Below are 26,364 nucleotides of genomic sequence, written 5' to 3' on the forward strand. Positions count from 1 at the left end.
GCTATCTAAGTTGGTCATAACTTTCCTTCCAAGGAGTAAGTGTCTTTTAATTTCATGGCTGCAGTCACCATCTGCAGTGATTTTGGAGCCCCCAAAAAATAAAGTCTGACACTGTTTCCACTGTTTCCCTATCTATTTCCCATGAAGTGATGGGACTGGATGCCATGATCTTTGTTTTCTGAATGTTGAGCTTTAAGCCAACTTTTTCACTCTCCACTTTCACTTTCATCAAGAGGCTTTTTAGTTCCTCGGACCCAGCTCTTAGAGTAACATAAGTAAAAACAAAAGTAAACAAGTGGGACCTGATTAAACTTAAAAGCTTTTGCACAGGAAAGGAAACTATAAGCAAGGGGGAAAGACAACCCTCAAAAATGGAAGAAAATAATAGCAAATGAAGCAACTGACAAAAGATTAATTTCCAAAATGCACAAGCAGCTCATACAACTCAATACCAGAAAAACAAGCAACCCAATCAAAAAGTGGGAAAAAGACCTAAACAGACATTTCTCCAAAGAAGACATATAGATGGCTAGCAAAAGCATGAAAAGATGCTCAACATTCCTCATTATTAGAGAAATGCAGATCAAAACTACAATGAGATATCACCACACACTAGTCAGAGCCATCATCAAAACGTCTACAAACATTACATGCTGAAGAGGGTAGGGAAAAAAGGGAACACTCTTTCACTGTTGGTAGGAATGTAAATTGATACAGCCACAGTGGAAGTTGGTATGGAGATCCCTTAAAAAAAAAAGCTAGGAATAAAACCACGATATGACTCAGCAATCCCACTCCTAGGCATATACCTTGAGGGAACCAAAATTGAAAAAGACATATGTATCCATTGTTCTTTGCAGCACTATGTACAATAGCTAGAACATGAAAGCAACCTAATGCCCATCGACAGATGTATGGATAAAGAAGTAGTGGTACATATACACAATGGAATATTACTCATCCATAAAAGGAACACATTTGAGTCAGTTTTAATGAGGTAGATGGTCCTAGAACTTATTTTACAGAGTGAAGTAAGTCACAGAGAAAAAGATAAATATTGTATTCTAATACATATGCATGAAATCTAGAAAAATGTTACTGAAAAATTTATTTACAAGGCAACAATGGAGAAACAGAAATAGAGAATAGATTTATGAACATGGAGAGAGGGGAAGAGAGGGTGAGATGTATGGAAAAAGTAACATGGAAACTTACATTACTGTATGTAAAATAGATAGCCAGTGGGAATTCACTGTATGGCTCAGGAAACTCAAACAGGGTCTCTGTATCAACCTAAAGTGGTGGACTGGGGAGGGAGATGGGATGAAGGTTCAAAAAGGAGGGGAAATATGTGTACCTATGGCTCATTCATATTGAGGTTTGACAGAAAACAACAAAATTCTGTAAAGCAATTATTCTTTAATAAAAATAAATAAATAAAAAGCATTTGAAAAATACAGCATATAAGCAGAAATCAAGAGCAGATTGATCAATATCTAAATATTAATGCAATCCATATTTGAAAGGAAACTCTTTAGCTTAATATGTTTCTTAGAGTTATGAAATTTTTATTTCATTGCAATACAAGATTATCTAAATTAATATTGGGCTTCCTTGTTAGTTCAGTTGGTAAGGAATCTGCCTGCAAGGTAGGATACCCTGGTTCAATTCCTGGATCAGGAATACCCCCTGGAAATGGGATAGGCTACCCACTCTAGTATTCAGGCCTAGAGAATTTCATGGATTGTATAGTCCATGGAGTTGTAAAGAGTCAGACACAACTGAGTGACTTTCACTTTCACTTTCAAATTAATTTAAGCATTATCTGTCTGAGAAAGCAGACACTTCTAATGTTTCTAATGTTAGGTAAACCCTAAAACTTTCAGATGCACAAGGTGGACTTAGAAAAAGTAGAGTAGCGAGAGATCAAATTGCCAACATCCATTGAGTCGGATAAAAAGCAAGGGAATTCCAGAAAAACATCTTCTTCTGTTTCACTGACTACACTAAACCCTTGGACTGTGTGGTTCACAACAAACTAAAAAATTCTTAACAACATGGGAATATCAGACCACCTTACCTGCCTTCTGAGAAATGTGTATGCAGGTCAAGAAGCAACAGGTAGAACCAAACATGGAACAATAGACTGGTTCCAAATTGGGAAAGGAGTACATCAAGGCTGTATATTGTCACCCTGCTTATTTAACTTTTATGCAGAGTACATCATGTGAAATGCTGAGACGGATGAAGCTCTAGCTTGAATCAAGATTGTGGGGGAAAATATTAATAACCTCAGATATGCAGATGAAAACCACCCTTATGGCAGAAAAAATGAAGAGGAATTAAAGAGCTTCTTGATGAAGGTGAAAGAGAAGAGTGAAAAAGTTTTCTTAAAACTTAACATTCAAAAAACTATGATTGAGGACTACTGTGATGGTCCAGTGTTTAAGACTTTGCCTTCCAATTGCTGAGTGCTCAATTCCTGGTTGGGGAGATAAGATACCACATGCATCTCACCAAAAAAACAAAACGTGAAACAGAAGAAATATTGTAATAAATCCAATAAATATTAAAAAAAAAACAAAACCGGCTAAGATCATGGCATCTGGCCCCAAAATTTCTTAGCAAATAGAGGGGGAAAAAATTAAAATAGTGAAAGATTTTATTTTCTTAGGCTTCAAATCACTGCAGATGGTGACTACAGCTCTGAAATTAAAAGATGTTTGCTCCTTGGAACAAAAGCTATGACAAAACTAGACGGTGTATTAAAAAACAGAGACATCACTTTGCTAACAAAGATCCATCTAGTCAAAGTTATGGCTTTTCCAGTAGTCATGTATGAATGTGAGAACTTGACCATAAAGAAAGGTGAGCGCCAAAGAACCGATGCTTTCAAATTGTGCTGGAGAAGACTCATAAGAGTCCCTAGGAAAGCAAGGAGGTCACTCCTAAAGGAACTCAAACCTGAATATTCATTGGAAGGATTGATGCTAAAGCTGAAGTTCCAATAATTTGGCCACCTGCTGCAAAGAGCTGACTTATTAGAAAAGACTCTGATTCTTTTTTTTTTTTACCTAAAAATTCTACTCTTGAGACTCCTTCTAAGGAAGTCAGACTAGCAACCAGATATTTATATACAAACATTTCACCACAATATCTCCATAATAATGAAAACCTCTTCCAAATTTTAATATTTAATGATGGACCATGATGTATTCATATATTATATAGTTATCAAGATAATTGTGGATACTTCTGATATGAGAAATTGCTTTTAATTTATTCTTTTTTTAAAATTTTTAAACTTTACAATATTGCATTGGTTTTGCCATATATCAAAATGAATCCACCACAGATATACATGTGTTCCCTATCCTGAACCCTCCTCCCTCCTCCCTCCCCATACCATCCCTCTGGGTCGTCCCAGTGCACCAGCCCCAAGCATCCAGTATCGTGCATCGAACCTGGACTGGCGACTCATTTCATATATGATATTATACATGTTTCAGTGTGATTCTCCCAAATCATCCCACCCTCTCCCTCTCCTACAGAGTCCAAAAGACTGTTCTATGCATCAGTGTCTCTTTTGCTGTCTCATATACAGGGTTATTGTCACCATCTTTCTAAATTCCATATATATGCGTTAGTATACTGTATTGGTGTTTTTATTTCTGGCTTACTTCACTCTGTATAATAGGCTCCAGTTTCATCCACCTCATTAGAACTGATTCAAATGTATTCTTTTTAATGGCCGAGTAATACTCTATTGTGTATATTTACCATAGAAGACTCTGATTCTGAGAAAGATTGAGGGCAGGAGGAGAAGGAGACATGTGGAAACGTTAACTAAGCAGAGATGAGTGTGAGCAAATTCTGCGAGATAGTAAAGGACAAGGAACCCTGGCATGCTGCAGTCCTAGGGTAACAAAGAGTTGGACATGACTTAGCAACAGAATGGCAACAGCAACAAAGCCCTAGAACAAGAGGACAGTGTTTAAGGAAGGAAAGATATTGAGGAAGAAAGCAGTTGTTGCTAAGGTTTCAAAGTGAAATGTTGCTATTAACAGTTTGATGCTAACATCTGCCAGGAGCATAAGATAGAGAGAAGCTACCTTCTTTGTTGTTGTTGTTATTCTATTACAAGCATTAATGAAGAAAAGAAGGAGAAAGCATGAAAACAGTGAAAATTTTTATTTTCTTGGGCTCCAAAATCACTGCAGACAGTAACTGTAATCACGAAATTAAAAGAAGTTTGATTCTTTGAAGGAAAGCTGTTGCAAAACTAGACAGTATATTAAGAAGCAGAGACATCACATTGAAGACAAAAGTCCATCTAATCAAAGCTATACTTTATCTGTTTTTTCAGTAGTAGTGTGTGGATATGAGAGTTTTGTCATAAAGAAGCTGAGCACTGGAGGACTGATGCTGTTGAATCATGGTGCCAGAGAAGAGTCTTCAAAGTCTCTTGGACTATAAGGCAATCAAATCAACAAAACCCAACAGAAATCAAACCTGAATATTCATTGGAAGGACTGATGTTGAAGCTGAAACTCCAATACTTTGGCCACCTGATGGGAAGAGCCAACTCACTGGAAAAATCCTAATATTGGGAAAGATTGAAGGCAAATGGAGATGAAGGTGTTAGAGGATGAGATGGTTTTATACCATCACCAAGTCAGTGAACATAAATTTGAGCAAACTCAAAGAGAAGGATATAATGAAAGACGGTGGAGCCTGGCATGCTGCCATCCATGGGACACAAAGAGTTGGAGATCACTTAGTAACTGAACAGCAATAATTAAAATGTACAACAGAGGATGAGATGGCTGGATGTCATCACTGACTCAATGGACCTGAGTCTGGGTGAACTCCGGGAGTCGGTGATGGACAGGGAGGCCTGGCGTGCTGTGATTCATGGATTCATGGGGTCACAAAGAGTCGGACAAGGCTGAGCAACTGAACCGAACTGAACTGAATAAATACAAAAATATATATATATATATATATATATATAAAAATAAATAAAGAGAGAGAAAAATTCGAGACCAAATAGAAAATTAACTCTATTATTCTTTTTACTGTACTATGATAGAAGGGGTAGAAATCTCTTGCTTTTGAGAGTAGATGGCAAGTTAGACATATGGGACTATTCCTGAGTATTATCCTTACATCATTGCTTATTGTAGAGTATCTACTTATAATGAGAATGAAACATGATTACTGTGTGTGCTTAGTCACTCAGTTGTGTCTGACTCTCTGTGATACCATGGACTATAGTCCACCAGGGTCCTCTATCCATGGGGATTCTCCAGGAAAGAATACTGAAGTGGGTTGCCATGCCTTCCTCCAGGGGAACTTCCCAACCCAGGGATCAAACCCAGATCTCCCACATTGCAGCTGGTTTCTTTACCATCTGAGCCACCCAAGAATTCTGGAGTAGGTAGCCTATCCCTTCTCCAGGGGACCTTATTAACCAAGGAATCAAACCAGGATCTCCTGCATTGCAGGCAGATTCTTTACCAGCTGAGCCACCACAGAAGGCCAAAATTTGATTATGTTCAGTTCAGTCTCTTAGTCATGTCTGAATCTTTGCGATCCCATGAACTGCAGCACACCAGGCCTCATTGTCCATCACAAACTCCTGGAGTTTACTCAAACTCATGTTCAGTGAGTAGGTGATAAGATCCAACCATTTCATCCTCTGTTGTCTCCTTCTCTTGCCTTCAATCTTTCACAGCAACAGGGTCTTTTCAAATGAGTCAGTTCTTCTCATCAGGTGTCCAAACTATTGGATTTTTTTTTAACCATTTATAATTTATTTATTATTATTATTATTTTACTTTACATTATTATGTTGATGTATGGAAAAGTATTGGATTTTGAGCTTCAGGATCAGTCCTTTCAATGAATATTTGGGACAAATTTCCTTTAGGATGGACTGGTCGGATCTCTTTGCTGTCCAAGGGACTCTCAAGAATTTTCCCCAGCACTAAAAAGAATAAATTCTTAAGCGCTCAGGTTTCTTTACAGTTCAACTCTCACATTCATACATGACTGCTGGAAAATCCATAACTTTGACTAGACGAACTTTTGTTGGCAAATTAATGTCTCCACTTTTTAATATGCTGTCTAGGTTGGTCATAACTTTTCTTCCAAGAAGCAAGCATCTTTAATTTCATGGCTGCAGTCACCATCTGCAGTGATTTTGGAGCCCCCCAAAAATAAAGTCTGTCACTGTTTCCACTGTTTCCCCATCTATTTGCCATGAAGTAATGGAACCAAATACCATGATCTTTGTTTTCTGAATGTTGAGTTTTAGGCCAACTTTTTCACTCTCCTCTTTCACTTTCATCAAAAAGCTCTTTAGTTTTTATTCACTTTCTACCATCAGGGTGGTGTCCTCTGTATATCTGAGGTTATTGATATTTCTCCCAGCAGTCTTGATTCCAGCTTTTGTTTCCTTCAGCCCAGCATTTCTCATGGTGTACTCTGCATGTAAATTAAATAAGTAGGTGACAATATACAGCCTTGATGTACTCCTTTCCCAGTTTGGAACCAGTCTATCATCCCATGTCCAGTTCTAATTGTTGCTTCTTGACTTGCATACAGATTTCTCAAGAGGCAAGTCATGTGGTCTGGTATTCCTATCTCTTTCAGAATTTTCCACGGTTTGTTGTGATCCACACAGTCAAAGGCTTTGGCATAGTCAATAAAACAGAAGTAAACATTGTTCTGGAACTCTTTTGCTTTTTTGACGATCCAGCAGATGTTGGCAATTTGATCTCTGGTCCCTCTGCCTTTTCTAATCTGATTTGAACATCTGGAAGTTCATGTTTCAAGTACTGTTGAAACCTGGCTTGTAGAATTTTGAGCATTGCTTTGCTAGCATGTGAGATGAGTGCAATTGTGTGGTAGTATGAACATTCTTTGGCATTGCCTTTCTTTGGGATTGTAATGAAAACTGACCTTTTCCAGTCCTGTGGCCACTGCTGAGGTTTCCAAATTTGTTGGCATATTGAGTGCAGCACTTTCACAGGATCATCTTTTAGGATTTGAAATAGCTCAACTGGAATTCTATCGCCTCCACTAGCTTTGTTCATAGTGATGCTTCCTAAGCCCCACTTAACTTCATATTCCAGGATGTTTGGCTGTAGGTGAGTGATCACACCATGGTGATTATCTGGGGCATGAAAATTTTCTTTGTATAATTCTGTGTATTCTTGCCAATTCTCCTTAGTAACTTCTGCTTCTGTTAGATCCATACCATTTCTTTCCTTTATTGTGCCCATCTTTGCATGATTATATTGGATAGTTTAAATGAGTGACATTGAGACTACCCAGAGAAGATGAAGTAGGGGGAATAGAACACATCCCTGCTCTACTCTCTTTTAGGGGGATACTTATCTTATTCTTCCCTTACAAAGACTCTTAAAGGAAAATGTTACTGTCTCTAAGAGATTCAGTACCTTATCCATATACCCATAGCCATAGAGAGATGCTGTGAGTCAAACCTATGGATAAATATTTCTAAAGTCAAACAGCATTTGTGATAGCAGTGAACTATCAGCATCAACTACAGAATTTAAAGGACACAACGTGAACTGAAAATGTGAGTTACCTTTTCAAAAAGCAGGCAAAGGTGTCTCTACAGGTATTAAAATGTAAAACTTATTTTTTTCTGTGGTCTCTTTTGACTCTCATAGTGTTTTTAATTTGATATTTAATTTTGTTCTAAGTAAAGAAAAATTAGCATTAATCATTCAGTCATTATTATATTCTGCAATGTGATTTTGAAAGAGAAATATAAAAGCACTTACTTTATATGGAAAATAGCCAATAATACATTATTTTTATTTGACAACTCATACATGCACATGTATTGTTAACAGAATAATGGAAACACTGCACTGAACTAACTAAAATGTTCTTATTTCAGTTAATGATCTGTGCACAGTCTACCAATACTCTCTACTTAAAGTTTACCAAAGATGAAAAAATGAAAAAAAGTTGAAAAAATGAGAAATTATAGGGTACTTTATCTTTTGCGTCCCTTTTATGTCTTCTTTTTTCAACTTAAATAGCTCGCTAACACAAGAAAGTAACATAAATAGGAAAGAGCATGATAGGGTTTCTTGCTGGTTCATATTTGTTGGAATGCCATTGCTTGCTTTCTGTGTTTGAAGCATATTATAGTTTGGATGGAAAATGTGGCCTCTCTTACACCTTGTCCTGGCTCATAGTATCGCTTGTTTTCCATACATTTTAGTCATATGTATTTTGTGCTCATGGGATGTCATAGCATGATAGGTGAAGATAATTGCAAGGAATGGCAGACATTGGCTGTATCTTCTTTGTTCATGCATGTAATCCATATATTTTTTTTTTTTTTACAAACATACAATCAAGAAACTAAGACACTGGATTAAAATTCAATTAAAAAATTCAAAACAATAATGGCAGAGCATTCAACTAATCATGCTGTCATTACAGTTTGTATGTCCATGAAGTAAGACCTCCGATTTTAAATTCTGAGCTGTGGGGCCATATCACAATAAATAGAACAACACTCTTCCTGAAATTAACACATGACACCACAGGGTTGTGAACAAATTACCTGTCAGTGTACCTTCTAACAGAGGGTATGTTTGCCAATTTTATGGAAGCAATTCATGTCCAGAAGGTTCAGTGTTTAAACTCAACTGATGTTGAGTATATATTTCAGGAGGTTTACAGTGTTTAAATAATAGGTGGCTCAGAGGTTAAAGCATCTACCTTTAATGCAGGAAACCTGGGTTCGATCCCTGGGTCAAGAAGATCCCCTGGAGAAGGAAATGGCAACCCACTTCAGTAGTCTTGCCTGAAGAATCTCATGGACAGAGGAGCCTGGTGGGCTACAGTCCACAGGGTCTCAAAGAGTCGGACACAACTGAGCGACTTCACTTATGCTCTGAAATTAACCATTGGTTTTAAGGACTGTGAATGGTAGTGAAGGAATTTCAGTTGGGTGGTCAGATGACCAGGTAAGTCAAGAAATGTAATTTTTGTTCAACCATTACTAATTCTGAGTTATAAATGAGAGATATGGGACAGAGAATAAATACACGAAGGCACTTATTTAAACCCACTAAATACAAAAAGCTAAGTCCTAGAACTAGAACATGAGGACCCACAGGGTCACAAGAGTGCCGGTGCTTACAAGCAAATGTACCTGCTTAAGGCAGGTAAAGTTGACTTGAACATAGTAAGTACTCAAAAAGAAGTTGCTATTATTATGGTGATTGTCATTATTATCAAAACGTTTGAAAGCAGATTTTGGTCTTCACAGTGAAGCTTTGAAGAATTCTCTAAGACAAGAACAGTTAACAAAATAACTAAATATATGAACAAACTGTATTTGTTTAAAACCCCTAAGTTTTGCTCCATATTTATTCTAAACTGTGGCTATTAAAGTTGACTTGAAAGAGTTAACAGAACTAGCTTCTTTAACATTTATATAAAAAAGAAAGACAATAATGTTGCAAAACAGTTTCTATTCTCTAAGTCTGATGAGTTTAAGATTTATTCCATGTTCTCAGCAGTTTCAGAAAGTTTAGTAGATTTTGTGCATATATATACACTTTTAGGAAATTGGCTTACTGTAGAAGGCAGGCTTCCCTAGTGGGTGCCTAGTGACCTCCCTAGTGGTTCAGCCAGTAAAAATTCGTCTGCAGTGCAACAGACCTGGGTTCGATCCCTGGCTTGGGAAGATCCCCTGGAGAAGGGAAGGGCTACCCACTCCAGTATTCTGGCCTGAAGAATACTGGGCTTTATAGTACATGGGGTCACAAAGAGTCGAACACAACTGAGCGACTTTCACTTTCAATACTTTCAGAAGGCAATGCAACAGGGTTGCATCTAAATAGATTAAATCCACTGTTTTTCTTCTAAAAATATATATATAAAATCATTCTCTACTGGAGTAAAGTAAACATAATCCTGACATAGTTCCATAGCAAGGGATATAAAAGAAGAAATAAGCTTCCATTCTGCCAGTAACTAAATGTACTCAAAATTTCACAGAAGAAAATACCAGCCTATGTATGTCATGCTAATTGTTTCTAAATAAAACTGGGGGAAAAAAAGAAACAACTTGTCTTATAAACCTGTAAAAAGAACTCCAGGTTTATATTTTAAGAAGAAAATAGGAACTATAAAAAATTTGAGGTAAGTGTTAAAGGAGAAGTAGTGGAAAAATGGGGAGGAAGTATCCCAGAAGATTTTGGGGGGATGTAAATTTATTTTTCTGGTTTTGTAAGAAAAATTTATAAAGATTTTGGGTTAGCAATATCCATCAGCATTAATAGCTTGGTGCGTGTGACCTACAAAAGAGTCTGTCTTTTGGGTCAGAAACAAAATTAAGCTATCCAGTCAAGAGGCTGAATTAACCACAAGAAACCCAAGATGCTGATCAATATTAACTTATGCTTTTCATAATGCAGCATACAGTTTTCCAGTTACCAGTGAGTGTAGGTAAGAAGCAGAAGTCATCAAAAATAATTGTATTCTTATTTTATTAAGGATGTGTAGAGAGAGGGAGTAAAAATCAACAGGTTCATGATAAAACTATCATTTTATATAATATAATGTAAACATCTATTTGCACAAGATAATATTATATCTATTTAAGAATATAGCCTCAGGAAAACAGAAATCACCACCTTAGCATCATAACTTACAACTTTCATTTTATTTGTTTCAATCCAGGCAGTTTTCAAGCAAATATATCAATAAATTCATCTTCTAAACTAACCATAACTCTTTTCTCTATCTAATTTCTTGTTCAGGTTGTATGCAAAATCAAAATATCTTCTAAGGGCCTGCTATGCAGAAGTCACATAAAAGGATGAAGATAGAAATAAAATCTCCTTATCACAAAGTTACCAACAATTCATAGAGAAAAGACATTTCCCTGTCTAAAGCAATAAGACCGAAAAAAAAAAAAAAACAGGGAAAAAAAAGTTTACTAAATATGTGTTAAAACACTCTCCCTATTCTGTTGCTGCTCTAACACACTACCAAAAAACTTATTGGCTTAAAACAGCACAAATTTATATTGTCTTACAATTCAACAGGTCAAAAGTTTAAAATGGGTCTTACTGGGTTAAAATCAAGTTTTCAGCAGGACTACATTTATTCCATCTGGAGGCTTTAGGACAGCACCCATATCCTCGCTCTTCCCAGATACTAAAGGTCACACACATTCATTAACATGTTTCCTTCCTATTCAGAGCCAACAACAGTGAATCCTGGTTCTCACATCACATCACATCACTTTTACCTCCTCTTTGCTAATTTCTTTCATTTTTCAAGACCGTTTGATTACATTAAACATACCTAGATAACCCAAGATAAATGGCAGCTGGATTAGGAGTTTGGGGATTAATATATACATACTAAAAAACCATGTGTGCATACTCAGTCATGTCCAACTCTTTGCTACCCTATGGACTGTAGCCCTCCAGGCTCCTCTGTCCGTAGGATTCTCCAGACAAGAATACTGAAGTGGGTTGCCATTTCCTACTTCAGGGGATCTTCCCAACCCAGGAATTGAACCCACATCCCCCTGTGTCTCCTGCATTGGTGGGCAGATTCTTTACCACTGTATCACTTGGGAACATATTACTATATATAAAGTAGATAACCAAGAAGGACCTACTGCAGAACACGGAGAACTGTATCTGTATTTTGTAATAAGCTGTAAGGGAAAATAATATGAAAAATAGATAAAATATGCATATGTATAAGTGAACACTTTTCTGTATACCTGAAACTAACAGCATTGTAAATTTACTACACTACATTTAAAAAAAAAAGAAAAAGAAAAGGACAGCTGATTAGCAACTGTAATTCTCCCTGCAATCTTAATTTTCCTTAGCTACATAAGATAAAATAGTCACAGTTTCTGGAAATTAGAGGTTGAATATCTGTGAGGGTACTGTGTATAGTTATGTTTTTAGAGCAGTAGGGAAAATGTTATGTAAAAGACATGAAACTTACACTATGCTTTGATATTTATGTAAAATACAGGACAAATCTACTAGAAATTTTAAGAATATCAAGTGATAAAATCTCTTTAATATTAGTTCTAATAAAGTCAGAACTTGTGTCTAGTCTATGATCAATAAAGATAAATTCTATATGTTCATATTGCTTTTTTAAAAACAGGCCTAAATTAATAAAATAGTTATTAAAGACTGATTTTTAATACATATATTAGGGTCAACACAAATTTTGGAAGATCTCTTGAAATGATTCTAATCCAAGTTTGTACAAAATACATTTTTTATATTGTTAACAAAACATCACTGTAAATATATTCAAGCAGCATATAATTCAGTATGTTTTCAATTATTTTCAGCAAGATTGTTTTATTTCAGCTTAATGTATAGTACTTTAATTCCTTAACATTCAAAATGTTCAATAAAATGATAAACTCTCATTTAACCTAAACATAAAATTATCTTTAAAAAACACAAATATTTTTGGTCAAGGAAAAACATTGCATTTTGTAAAACCTTTACAACCATCTGCTTTTAAATACATCTGAGTCAGTGGCCATTTTTTACCTCATTTTAATCTAGATGTTTGGTGTCTCAGGGAGAAAAAATTAGCTCTTATTTCATGAACACCTGAACAAGCCTCAAATCTAGATGAATGACACTGTTACATGGATAGATAATCCATTTTTCTATAGTGACAATCTGCTATAATATTTCAGCAGTGCCCCTTTCAAGATATGCTGTTAGATGCTCAAATCTATGCTTTAGTCCCTGAAATGACAAGTTTTAAAAAGGAACCATGAATGAATCATTTAGTAAAAGAACAGATATAACACACAGAAGGCAATGATCCCTCTTATACAATTAAATGACATGACAATGATGAAGTAATATTCTTATTTTAATATGTTTATAATAAATAGGACAATGATATCTTTTATCTTTCCCTCAAAGTACAGCTTCAATGCCTTTGATGAGAATGCGATTGATATAACAGATATCTTCAAAAAATGTAGAGTGCAGCCACATTCAATTTCTGTTTATTATGTCAAAAAACTGATGTACTTTGGGGACGTCCTTGTATTATTATACAATATAACATATTATGTCACATATTCACAGCAAATGAACATGTTAACATGTTAATAGGCTCCTTCCTGCAGAAATACTACTAAATTATTGACATAATTACAATTGTAAGGGCAACAGTATTTTATATAAAGTAATATCACAAATTTGAATAGTTATGAACAGATATAAAAGGAGCAGTTGGTACCTCAAAGTCCCTATAGAAGTTGACCTAGTTTAGGGGCATTTAAGGGGCTTCCCTGGTGGCTCAGATAGTAAAACATATACCTGCAATGTGGGACACCTAGGTTCGATCCATGAGTGGAGAAGATCCCCTAGAGGAGGGCATAGCAACCCACTCCAATATTCTTGCCTGGAGAAGTCCCGTGAACAGAGGAGCCTGCAGGTTGCAGTCCCTGGAGTTGCAAAGAGTCAGACATGACTGAGTGACTAAGTGCAGCACACAGCACAGGGACATTAAAGTGAATTTCTGGAAGGTTGGGAACAGAGGCTTTCTGAAGTTTTCAAAAATTCATAAAATATATACTAAAGTATATATATATGTATGTATATATATATATGTATGTATATATATATATATATATACACACACACGTACACACACATATACATGTAGGCATATACATATATAAAGTATATTTAAGCTGATATCTTTTAGGGAGTATTATTGGATACTATCTCTCCAAATTTCTTTGGCCCTTTTTTTTCTTTGTCTCTTTTTCTTTTTTTGATCTCTTTTGTCTTTTTTCTTTGTCTCTTCTTTTGTTTTTTCTCTTTGTGTTCATTTTGGATAATTTATATTGAACTGGCCTAAAGGCCACTGGTACTTTGTATATATATATACATATATATATAAAATAAATGTAATTGCATAGTAAATATGATATATATGATTTATTTTAATTCTCTTACCATTGTCCCTGTATTCTGTGGACTACTGTTTTGCACACAGGGAAAACATGAGAATCAGCATATACCTGCCTATCTTCATCTTTAGAAGCTAAAATCTTATTCTTTGTGAATACCTGAGATAAGATAAGTTATGGATATAAATGAGCTCTTTGGTCTCTTTGATATACTGTCCTCATAAACCTAGTAAAGAAGTGTGGGGCAGAGTTAGTGGGGTGTGAGTAGGACCACACAAGGTTCTAATACTCAGCACTAGCTCATATGTGTTCATTAAAGTTATTTAGAACACCAGTTTATCCCTTCTTGCTTACATGCATGCTAAGTCACTCCAGTCATGTCCAACTCTTTGCAAACCTGTGGACTGTAATCTGCCAGGCTTCTCCCTCCATGGGATTCTCCCAGCAAGAATACTGGAATTGGTTTTGCCAGGCCCTTCTCCAGGGGATTATAGCAACCCAGGGATCTCAAACTAGTATGCAAGACATTTACACCTCTTGTGTCTCCTGCATTGACAGGACACTAGCACTTTACCACTAGCACCACCTGTGAAGCCCTTATTCCTTCTTACCCCCACTGATATGTGACCATCTTGAAACTGCTGGTCATCCATGGAGGAAGTCAATTATGGATCATGTACCCACTGGGAATTCCCAGTCAATTTCTAGATTTTAGTTTATTTAGGTGTGTTTGGGGTTCTTAATTTGGTAATACGTTTTCAGAAAAATATAAACTTGCAAGTTATCAAAACTCTCATTGTTAGAGTGAGAAAGAAAATTTCTCATGAATTTCTAAACTCCAATTTGAGAATTTCCATTATGTATTTAATTTTAGGAGCTTAAAATGTGTATAAGAATTTTCCTTTAATCCTTTATATTTTATAATGTAGATAAGTAAACTCTACTGAATAAAATATTCAAAATAAAACTATGACATACAAAGAATTTGAAATAATTTCTTATATTCAAAAATTTAAAAACTAGTTAAGAAAGCAAATGAAACAAAATTTAAAAAGAGAAGTTTAATAAATAGTATTTGGCAATGATAATTTGTGAAAGTTGCTCAGTTGTATCCAACTCTTTATGACCCCATGGACTGTACATTCCATGGGATTCTCCAGGCCAGAATACTGGAGTGGGTAGCCTTTCCCTTCTCCAGGAGACCTCCCCAACCCAGGGATCAAAGCCAGGTCTCCCACATTGCAGGTGGATTATTTACCGGCTGAGCCACAAGGGAAGCCCAGTAATAACATCTGTGGCATAAATAAATCCATATAAGAGTTAAGATAATTTTATTTAAAGCCTTTAGTTGCTTTTAAGCTACTACAGATGAGAAGAGATAAAAGTTCTAACTTGACTGCCTCTTTAACTAAAAAACGAAAACTGTAATAGCTTAAGAAATCTTCTTGCATTGCCAGGTTATTCTGATTATTCATTTTTTATTCATATATATTTACAGAGCATTTGGGAGGTCATAAACTCAGTATCAAGAACTATATCTAGGCCACAAGTAGCACTGTAAGTAACAAATCTAAAGACATAATAGTTCTGAGAGACTTAGGTATGGATGATAAGGGCAAACAAGTTTCATTAGAATAAAATAATAAATCAAGTTCAGTTCAGTTCAGCTCAGTCACTCAGTCATGTCCTAATCTTTGCGACCCCATGAATCGCAGCACGCCAGGCCTCCCTGTCCATCACCAACTCTAAGAGTTCACTCAAATTCACATCCGTCGAGTTGGTGATGCCATCCAGGCATCTCATCCTCTGTCGTCCCCTTCTCCTCCTGCACCCAGTTCCTCCCAGCATCAGAGTCTTTTCCAATGAGTCAACTCTTCGTATGAGGTGGCCAAAGTACTGGAGTTTCAGCTTTAGCATCATTCCTTCCAAAGAACACCCAGGGCTGATCTCCTTCCGAATGGACTGGTTGGATCTCCTCGCAGTCCAAGGGACTCTTAAGAGACTTCTTCAACACCACAGTTCAAAAGCATCAATTCTTCAGCACTCAGTTTTCTTCATAGTCCAACTCTGTTATCCATACATGACCACTGGAAAAACCATAGCCTTAACTAGACGGACTTTTGTTGGCAAAGTAATGTCTCTGCTTTTCAATATGCTATCTAGGTTGGTCGTAATTTTCCTTCCCAAGTAGCAAAAACAGCAGAGTTAAACAGCACAAAGTAAAAACAAAAATTCTGCAATTATTAAAGGCTAGAGTAAAGCAGATAGTCAAAAATTCAGATAAGAAAAGCTTCTTTGAATTTTTATATTAAGACAAACCTTGAGTTTAATAGTTATATATATATTTTCTACTTCCTATATAGGTGTTTAAAAATCCAAATATGAAAACAGCTATCCATACACTAAAGTGAAACAACAAAAGGAACAATAGAATTAGGCAGTAAAATTGATCATTCTGTGGGATGACATCACCAATATGGCGGAGTAGGAGACTCCAGTCTCCATACCTCAATAAAGATCAACAATTAAATAGAAATCTATTAAAAAAAAAAAAAAAAGCAGCTCTGGGAAAACTCTGGAGTCAATGAAAGAAATTTTAGCAATACAGTGGGACATAAAAAAAATTGAGAGTAGCCATATATATAGAAAGTTCTAAAGACCTCAGCAAAAAAAATCTGCACCTGATAAACTAATACAGTAAAGTTTAGGGATATAAAATCAACAAACAAAAATCAGTTGATGTTCTATACATCAACATAGAATTATCTGAAAAATATATAAAGAAAACAACCCCATTTACAGTAATATCAAAAATAATAGAATACTTAAGAATAAGTAAAAGATCTATACACTGAAAACCATAAAATATCACTGTAAGAATCTGAAGAACAAATAAATGGAATGATACGTCATGTTTATGGATCAGTAGAGTTAATATTGTGAAAATGTCCATATAAAATGTTCAATGTATTCCCTACAAAATGCCAATAGCTTTTCTCAAATAAATTGAAGCAATACTAAAATTCTATTGAACCACAGAAGACCCTAAAAAGTAAACTTGAGAAAGAACAAAGCAAGAGACATTATATTTCATAGTTTCAAACTACTTCACAAAATTATAATAATCAAAAAATATAGAACCAGAATAAAAAGACACATAGACCAATGAAACATAACTGAGAGCCCAGAAATAAATCCACACTTATATGATCAAATGACATTTGACAAAGGAGCCAAGAATACTCAATGTGGAGAGGATTGTCTCTTTAATAACTGGTGAAACCATATATTTATGCAAAATAAAAAACTGGAATTTTTTTCTTTCCCTCTCGCTCATAGATATTTTACTAAACCATTTTTTTGTATAATTGTTTTACATCATGTTAGTTTCTTCAGAACAATGAAGTGAATCAGCCATATATATATGTATGTCCCCTCCTTGAAATTCCTTCCCATCCCCCACCACCACACCACCCATTTACAGAGAACCAAGCTAAATTCCCTGTGCTATACAGCAGCTTCCCACTAGTTGTATGTTTTACACATGATAGTGTATTTATGTCAATCCTAATATTTCAATTCATCCCATTCTCCCCTTTCCCATCTCCATATTGACATGTGCATTCTCTATATCTATGGCTCTATTCTCTCCCTGCAAATAAGTTCATCTGTAACTTTTTTTTTCTATATTCCACATATATACATTATATACAATATTTGCTTTTCTCTTTCTGAGTTACTTTACTCTGTATGACAGACTCCGGATCCATCTACTTATCTATAAACAAAGCAATGAACAAAGGATTAATATCCAAAATATACAAACAACTCATACAACTCAATATCAAAAACAAAAACAACAATCCAATCAAAAAATGGTCAGAAGACCTAAACAGACATTTCCCCAAAGACATACAGAAGACCAAGAGGCACATGAAAAAACACTCAGTATCAATAATTATTAAAGAAATACAAATACACACTACAATGAGGTATCATCTCACACCAGTCAGAATGGCCATCAACAAAAATCTACAAACAATAAATGCTGGGCATTGAGAGGGCGTTGAGAAAAGGGAATCCTCTTGCACTGTTAGTGGGAATGTAAATTGATACAGCCACTATGGAAAACAGTACGGAGGCTTAAAAAACTAAAATTAGAACTACTGTATGACTCAGCATTCCCACTGCTGAGTATATACCTTGAGAAAATTAAATGCTCATTGCAACACTATCATATTCAAGACCTGGAAGCAACCTAAATATCCATTGACAGATGGATGGACAAAGAATATGTGGCACATATGTACAATAGAATATTGTTGTTGCTGTTCAGCCACTTGTCATGTCCAAATCTGTGTGACTCCATGGACTGCAGCATGCCAGACCTTCCTGACCCTCACTATCTCCTGGAGTTTGCCAAGGTCCATGTCCATTGCCTTGGTGGTGCTATCCAACCGTCTCTTCATCTGCCTGCCTCTCCTTTTGCCTTCAATCTTTCCCAGCATCAGGGGCTTTTCCAATGAGTCACCTCTTTGCATCAGGTGGCCAAAGTATTGGAGCTTCTGCTTCAGAATCAGTTCTTCCAATGAAAATTCAGTGTTGGTTTCCTTCACGATTGGCTGGTTTAATCTCCTTGAAGTCCAAGGAACTCTCAAAAGTCTTCTCCAGTGCCACAATTTGAAAGCATCAATTCTTTGGTGCTCAGTCTACTTGATGACCCAAACAATAGAATATTATTAAGCCATAAAAAGGGATGAAATTGGGCTATTTGTAGAACTTTTTCTTATATCACTCACACACAGAGAAAAAGCTAGAACTAGAATAAGGAATTAAATGTCATGACTCAAAATTGTAAAAGTTCTAGAAGAAAACATGGAGGCAAATCTCCTTCTCCTTGGGAATTCTCCTTGGAAATAATTTTTTGGATATGACCTAAATAATATCCACAGCTGGGTATTGTTTTTGCTTTTGCTCCATCCCTTCGTTCTTTCTGGAGTTATTTCTCCACTGATCTCCAGTAGCATATTGGGCACCTACTAACTTGGGGAGTTCCTCTTTCAATATCCTATCATTTTGCCTTTTCATACTGTTCATGGGATTCTCAAGGCAAGAATACTGAAGTGGTTTGCCATTCCCTTCTCCAGTAGACCACATTCTGTCAGACTTCTTCACCATGACCCACCCATCTTGGGTTGCCCCACAGGCATGGCTTAGTTTCACTGAGTTAGACAAGGCTGTTGTCCTAGTGTGATTAGATTGACTAGTTTTCTGTGAGTATGGTTTCAGTGTGTCTGCCCTCTAATGCCCTCTTGCAACACCTACCATATTACCTGGGTTTCTCTTACCTTGGGCATGGGGTATGTCTTCACAGCTGCTCCAGCAAAGCGCAGGCATTGTTCCTTACCTTGGACTAGGGGTATGTCCTCACTGCTGCCCTTTCTGACCTTCAACGTGGGATAGCTCTCCTAAGCCCTCCTGTGCCTGCGCATCCACTGCTCCTTGGACGTGGAGTTGCTCCTCCCGGCCGCCGCCCCTGACCTCGGACTTGGGTAGCTCCTCTCTGCTGTTCCTGCGCTGATGCAGCCTGGAACTCTCGGCTGCTGCCCCTGACCTCGGATGTGTGGTAACTCTTCTTGGCCACCGACCTTCGGGCATAGGGTCCTCCCGGGTTCTGCCCCTGACCTCGGATGTGGGGTAGCTCCTGAAGGCCGTGCTTAGTGCGCGGTCGCAGCCGCCCACGCTTAGTGCACTGGTTGCAGCCAACCATGCTTGTGACTGGTGATAGAAGCAAGGTCTGATGCTGTAAACAGCAATATTGCATAGGAACCTGGAATGTTAGGTCCACGAATCAAGGCAAATTTGAAGTGGTCAAACAAGAGATGGCAAGAGTGAATGTTGACATTCTAGGAGTCAGCGAACTAAAATGGACTGGAATGGGTGAATTTAACTCAGATGACAATTATATCTACTACTGCAGTCAGGAATCCCTCAGAAGAAATGGAGTAGCCATCATGTCAACAAAAGAGTCCGAAATGCAGTACTTGGATGCAATCTCAAAAACGACAGAATGATCTCTGTTCATTTCGAAGGCAAACCATTCAATATCACAGTAATCCAAGCGTATGCCCCAACCAGTAATGCTGAAGAAGCTGAAGTTGAACGGTTCTATGAAGACCTACAAGACCTTTTAGAATTAACACCCAAAAAAGATGTCCTTTTCATTATAGGGGAATGGAATGCAAAAGGAGGAAGTCAAAAAACACCAGAGTAACAGGCAAATTTGGCCTTGGAATACAGAATGAACCAGGGCAAAGACTAATAGAGTTTTGCCAAGAAAATGTAGTGGTCATAGCAAACACCCTCTTCCAACAACACTAAAGAAGAATCTACACATGGACATCACCAGATGGTCAACACTGAAATCATTTTATTATGTTTTTACATCCAAAGATGGAGAAACTCTATACAGTCAACAAAAACAAGACCAGGAGCTGACTGTGGCTCAGATCATGAACTCCTTATTATCAAATTCAGACTTAAATTGAAGACCATTGACCATTCAGGTATGACCTAAATCAAATCCCTTATGATTATACAGTGGAAGTGAGAAATAGATTTAATGGCCTAGATCTGATAGAGTGCCTGATGAATTATGGACTGAGGTTCGTGACATTGTACAGGAGACAGGGATCAAAACCATCCCCATGGAAAAGAAATGCAAAAAAGCAAAATGGTTGTCTGGGGAGGCCTTACAAATAGCTGTGAAAAGAAGAGAAGTGAAAAGCAAAGGAGAAAATGAAAGATATAAGCATCTGAATGTTCCAAAGGCAAGCAAGAAGAGATAAGAAAGCCTTCCTCAGCTATCAGTGCAAAGAAATAGAAAAATCAACAGAGTGGGAAAGACTAGAGATCTCTTCAAGAAAATTAGAGATACCAAGGGAACATTTCATGCAAAGATGGGCTTGATAAAGGACAGAAATGGTATGGACATAACAGAAGCAGAAGATATTAAGAAGAGGTGGCAAGAAAACATAGCAGAACTGTTCCAAAAAGATCTTCACAACCCAGATAAACACGATGGTGTGATCACTGACCTAGAGCCAGATATCCTGGAATGTGAAGTCCAGTGGGCCTTAGAAAGCATCACTACGAACAAAGCTAGTGGAGGTGATGGAATTCCAGTTGAGCTATTTCAAACCCTGAAAGGTGATGCTGTGAAAGTGCTGCACTCAATATGCCAGCAAATTTGGAAAACTCAGCAGTGGCCACAGGACTGGAAAAGGTCAGTTTTCATTACAATCCCAAAGAAAGGCAATGCCAAAGAATGCTCAAACTACCGCACAACTGCACTCATCCAACATGCTAGTAAAGTAATGCTCAAAATTCTCCAAGCCAGGCTTCAGCAATATGTGAACCGAGAACTTCCTGATGTTCAAGCTGGTTTTAGAAAAGGCAGAGGAACCAGAGATCAAATTGCCAACATCCACTGGATCATCAAAAAAGCAAGAGAGTTCCAGAAAAAGCATCTATTTCTGCTTTATTGACCATGCCAAATCCTTTGACTGTGTGGATCATGATAAACTGTGGAAAATACTGAAAGAGATGGGAATACCAGACCACCTGACCTGCCTCTTGAGAAATCTGTATGCAGGTCAGGAAGTAACAGTTAGAACTGGACATGGAACAATAGACTGGTTCCAAATAGGAAAAGGAGTACATCAAGGCTGTATATTGTCACCCTGCTTGTTTAGCTTATATGCAGAGTACATCATGAGAAATGCTGGACTGAAAGGAACACAAGCTGGAATCAAGATTGCCGAGAGGAATATCAATAACCTCAGATATGTAGATGACATCACCCTTATGGCAGAAAGTGAAGAGGAACTAAAAAGCCTCTTGATGAAAGTGAAAGTGGAGAGTGAAAAATTTGGTTTAAAGCTCAAAATTCAGAAAACAAAAACCATGGCACCTGGTCCCATCACTTTATGGGAAATAGATGGGGAAACAATGGAAACAGCATCAGACTTTATTTTGGGGGGCTCCAAAAGTACTGCAGATGGTGACTGCAACCATGAAATTAAAAAATACTTACTCCTTGGAAGGAAAGTTATGACCAACCTAGATAGCATATTCAAAAGCAGAGACATTACTTTGCCAACATAGGTCTGTCTTGTGAAAGCTATGGTTTTTCCTGTGGTCATGTATTGATGTGAGAGTTGGACTGTGAAGAAGGCTGAGCACCGAAGAATTTATGCTTTTGAACTGTGGTATTGGAGAAAACTCTTGAGAGTCCCTTGCACTGCAAGGAGATCCAACCAGTCCATTCTGAAGGAGATCAGCCCTGGGAAGGAATCATGCTAAAGCTGAAACTCCAGTGTTTTGGCCACGTTATACGAAGAGTTGACTCATTGGAAAAGACTCTGATGCTGGGAGGGATTGGGGGCAGGAGGAGAAGGACACGACAGAGGATGAGATGGCTGGATGGCATCACTGACTCGATGGACGTGGGCGTGAGTGAACTCCAGGAGTTGGTGATGGACAGGGAGGCCTGGCGTGCTGCAATTCATGGGGTCACAAAGAGTCGGACATGATTAAGTGACTGAACTGAACTAAATAATATCCAAAAGTAAAATGAAAAGCAGCAAAAGCATAAATTAGTGTTCAGATTATATCAAACTAAAAAACTTCTGCAAGGCAAAGGAAACAATCAACAAAATGAAAAGGCAATTCATGCAATTATAGAAACTATTTGAACACTATGTGTCTAATAAAAGCTTAATATCCAGAATACAAAGGAATTTATAGAACTTAATAGCTAAAGAACAAACAATATAACATAAAAATGGGCAGAAAGAAATGAAAAGATGTACTTCCAGAAAAGACATACAAATTGACAAAAAATAAAATGAAAAGATATTATTGACCATTAATCATCATCAAGAAAATGCAAATCAAAACCAATGAAATATCATCTCATGCCATTTAAAATGACAATTATCAAAAAGACGAGAAGTCAGAAATGCTGGTATAGATATGGAGAGAAGGGAACACATATTCATTGCTGGTGGAAATGGAAATTGGCACAGCCACTACAGAAAACAGTACAAAATTTCCTCAAAACAATTAAAAATAAAATTATCATATAATACAACAATCCCACTTCAAGGTATGTATCCCAAAAATTAAAAATCACTGTCTCAAAGAGGTATCTGCATTCCCATTTTCATTTTAGTGATGTTACATTGGCTAAGACATGGAAACAACCTAAATGTCCATAATTGGATAAATGAATAAAGAATATATGGTGTGTGTGTGTGTGTGTATATATATATGTGTGTGTGTGTGTGTGTGTGTGTATATATACACTCTGGAATACTAATCAGTCATAAACGCAGGAAATCCTTCCATTTGTGATAATGTGGCTGGAACTTGAGGCCATTATGCTAAAGGAAATAAGTCAGACAGATAAAGAAAAATGCTATATGATCAAAAGGTGCAAACTTTCAGTTATAAATTAATAAATTCTAGGAGTCTAAAGTACAGTATAGTGACTATAGGTAACCATACTCTATTGTATACTTGAAAGTTGCTGGGAGAGGACAGTTTTGATGCTCTTGCCATAACAAGAGCAAAATGGTCATTATGTGAGATGAAGAATGTGTTAACCAACTTTACAATGGTAAATATTTAATGATATATAAAATCAAATCATCACATTGTACAACTTAAACACACAATTTTATGGGTTAGTTATATCTCACTATAGCTGGAAGAAAAACTACTCATGTGTGAAAGATATTAGAGTATTTTTTATTAAGGATATAAAATGAATAAAGCTCCTTTCTTGAAAGATTACAAAATTAATTGAGTTAAAAATATGTAGAGACTCAATAAATTTAGAGTTTGGGGCAATATGTACATAATTTCAAGCAGCTTTATAGGTCACAAAAGTGTTTGAAATGTTAAAGAAATATCAAAAACATGAGACAATGTTGAAATAAATGATCCCATTCACCATTGCAATGAAAATAATAAAATACTTAGGAATGTATCTACCTAAAGAAACTAAAGACCAATATATAGAAAACTATAAAACACTGGTGAAAGAAATAAAAGAGGACACTAATAGATGGAGAAATATACCATGTTCATGGATCGGAAGAATCAATATAGTGAATATGAGTATATTACTCAAAGCAATCTATAGATTCAATGCAATCCCTATCAAGCTACCAATGGTATTTTTCACAGAGCTAGAACAAATAATTTCACAATTTGTATGGAAATACAAAAAACCTCAAATAGCCAAAGCAATCTTGAGAAAGAATGGAACTGGAGGAATCAACCTGCCTGACTTCAAGATATACTACGAAGCTGCAGTCATCAAGACGGTATAGTACTGGCACAAAGACAGAAGTATAGATCAATGGAACAAAATAGAAAGCCCAGAGATAAATCCATGCACCTATGGACACCTTACTTTGACAAAGGAGGCAAGAATATACAATGGCTTAAAGACAATCCTTTAACAAGTGGTGCTGTGAAAACTGGTCAACCAATTGTAAAAGAATGAAACTAGAACACTTTCTAACACCATACACAAAAATAAACTCAAAATCAATTAAAGATCTAAACAAACACATGAAAAGATGCTCAACATCACTCATTATCAGAGAAATGCAAATCAAAACCACTATGAGGTACCATTTCACACCAGTCAGAATGGCTGCGATCCAAAAGTCTACAAATAATAAATGCTGGAGAGGGTGTGGAGAAAAGGGAACCCTCTTACACTGTTGGTGGGAATGCAAACTAGTACAGCCACTATGGAGAACAGTGTGGAGATTCTTTAAAAAACTGGAAATAGAACTGCCTTATGACCCAGCAATCCCACTGCTGGGCATACACACCGAGGAAACCAGAATTGAAAGAGACACGTGTACCCCAATGTTCATCGTAGCACTGTTTATAATAGCCAGGACATGGTAGCAACCTAGATGTCCATCAGCAGATGAATGAATAAGAAAGCAGTGGTACATATACATAATGAAGTATTACTCAGCCATTAAAAAGAATACATTTGAATCAGTTCTAATGAGGTGGATGAAACTGGAGCCTATTATACCAAGTAAAGTAAGTCAGAAAGAAAAAACACCAATACAGTATACTAACACATATATATGGAATATAGAATGTTGGTAATGATAATCCTGTATGCGAGACAGCAAAAGAGACACAGATGTATAGAACAGTCTTTTGGACTCTGTGGGAGAGGGAAAGGGTGGGATAATTTGGGAGAATCGCATTGAAACATGTATAATATCATATAAGAAATGAATCACCCATCCAGGTTCGATGCAGGATCCAGGATGCTTGGGGCTGGTGCACTGGGATGACTCAGAGGGATGGTATGGGGAGGGAGGTTGGAGGGAGGTTCAGGATTGGGAACATGTGTACACCTGTGGCGGATTCATGTTGATATATGGCAAAACCAATACAATATTGTAAAGTAATTAGCCTCCATTTAAAATAAATAAATTTAAAGAAAAAGAAAAATGGTCTATGTGTGATGAGGGAAATTTATGACCTCAAAAAGCATATCAGAAAAAAAAAGAAAAGAAAACTTCGTAAAAACACTTCAAGTGACTTTTTAAATTTTGTTTCAATTTTATTATAGAAAAAATCTAATGAGGTGGATGAAACTGGAGCCTATTATACAGAGTGAAGTAAGCCAGAAGGAAAAACACCAATACAGTATACTAACGCATATATATGGAATTTAGAAAGATGGTAACAATAACCCGGTGTACGAGACAGCAAAAGAGACACTGATGTATAGAACAGTCTTATGGACCTGTGGGAGAGGGAGAGGGTGGGAAGATTTGGGAGAATGGCACTGAAACATGTAAAATATCATGTAGGAAACGAGTTGCCAGTCCAGGTTCGATGCACGATGCTGGATGCTTGGGGCTGGTGCACTGGGACAGCCCAGAGAGAGACAGGGGAGGGAGGAGGGAGGAGGGTTCGGGATGGGGAACACATGTATACCTGTGGCGGATTCATTTTGATATTTGGCAAAACTAATACAATTATGTAAAGTTTAAAAATAAAATAAAATTAGAAAAAAAAAAAGATCTAAACGTACCACCAGTAACTATAAAACTCCTAGAGGAGAACATAGGCTAAACACTCTCTGACATAAATTACAGCAGAATCCTCTATGATCCACCTCCCAGAATATTGGAAATAAAAGCAAAAATAAACAAATGGGACCTAATTAAAATTAAAAGCTTCTGAACAACAAAAGAAACTATAAGCAAGGTGAAAAGACAGCCTTCAGAATGGGAGAATAGCAAATGAAGCAACTG

The sequence above is a fragment of the Bison bison genome, unplaced genomic scaffold, assembly GCF_000754665.1.
Source record: "Bison bison bison isolate TAMUID 2011002044 unplaced genomic scaffold, Bison_UMD1.0 scf7180017864358, whole genome shotgun sequence".
NCBI classification, from domain to species: Eukaryota; Metazoa; Chordata; class Mammalia; order Artiodactyla; family Bovidae; genus Bison; species Bison bison.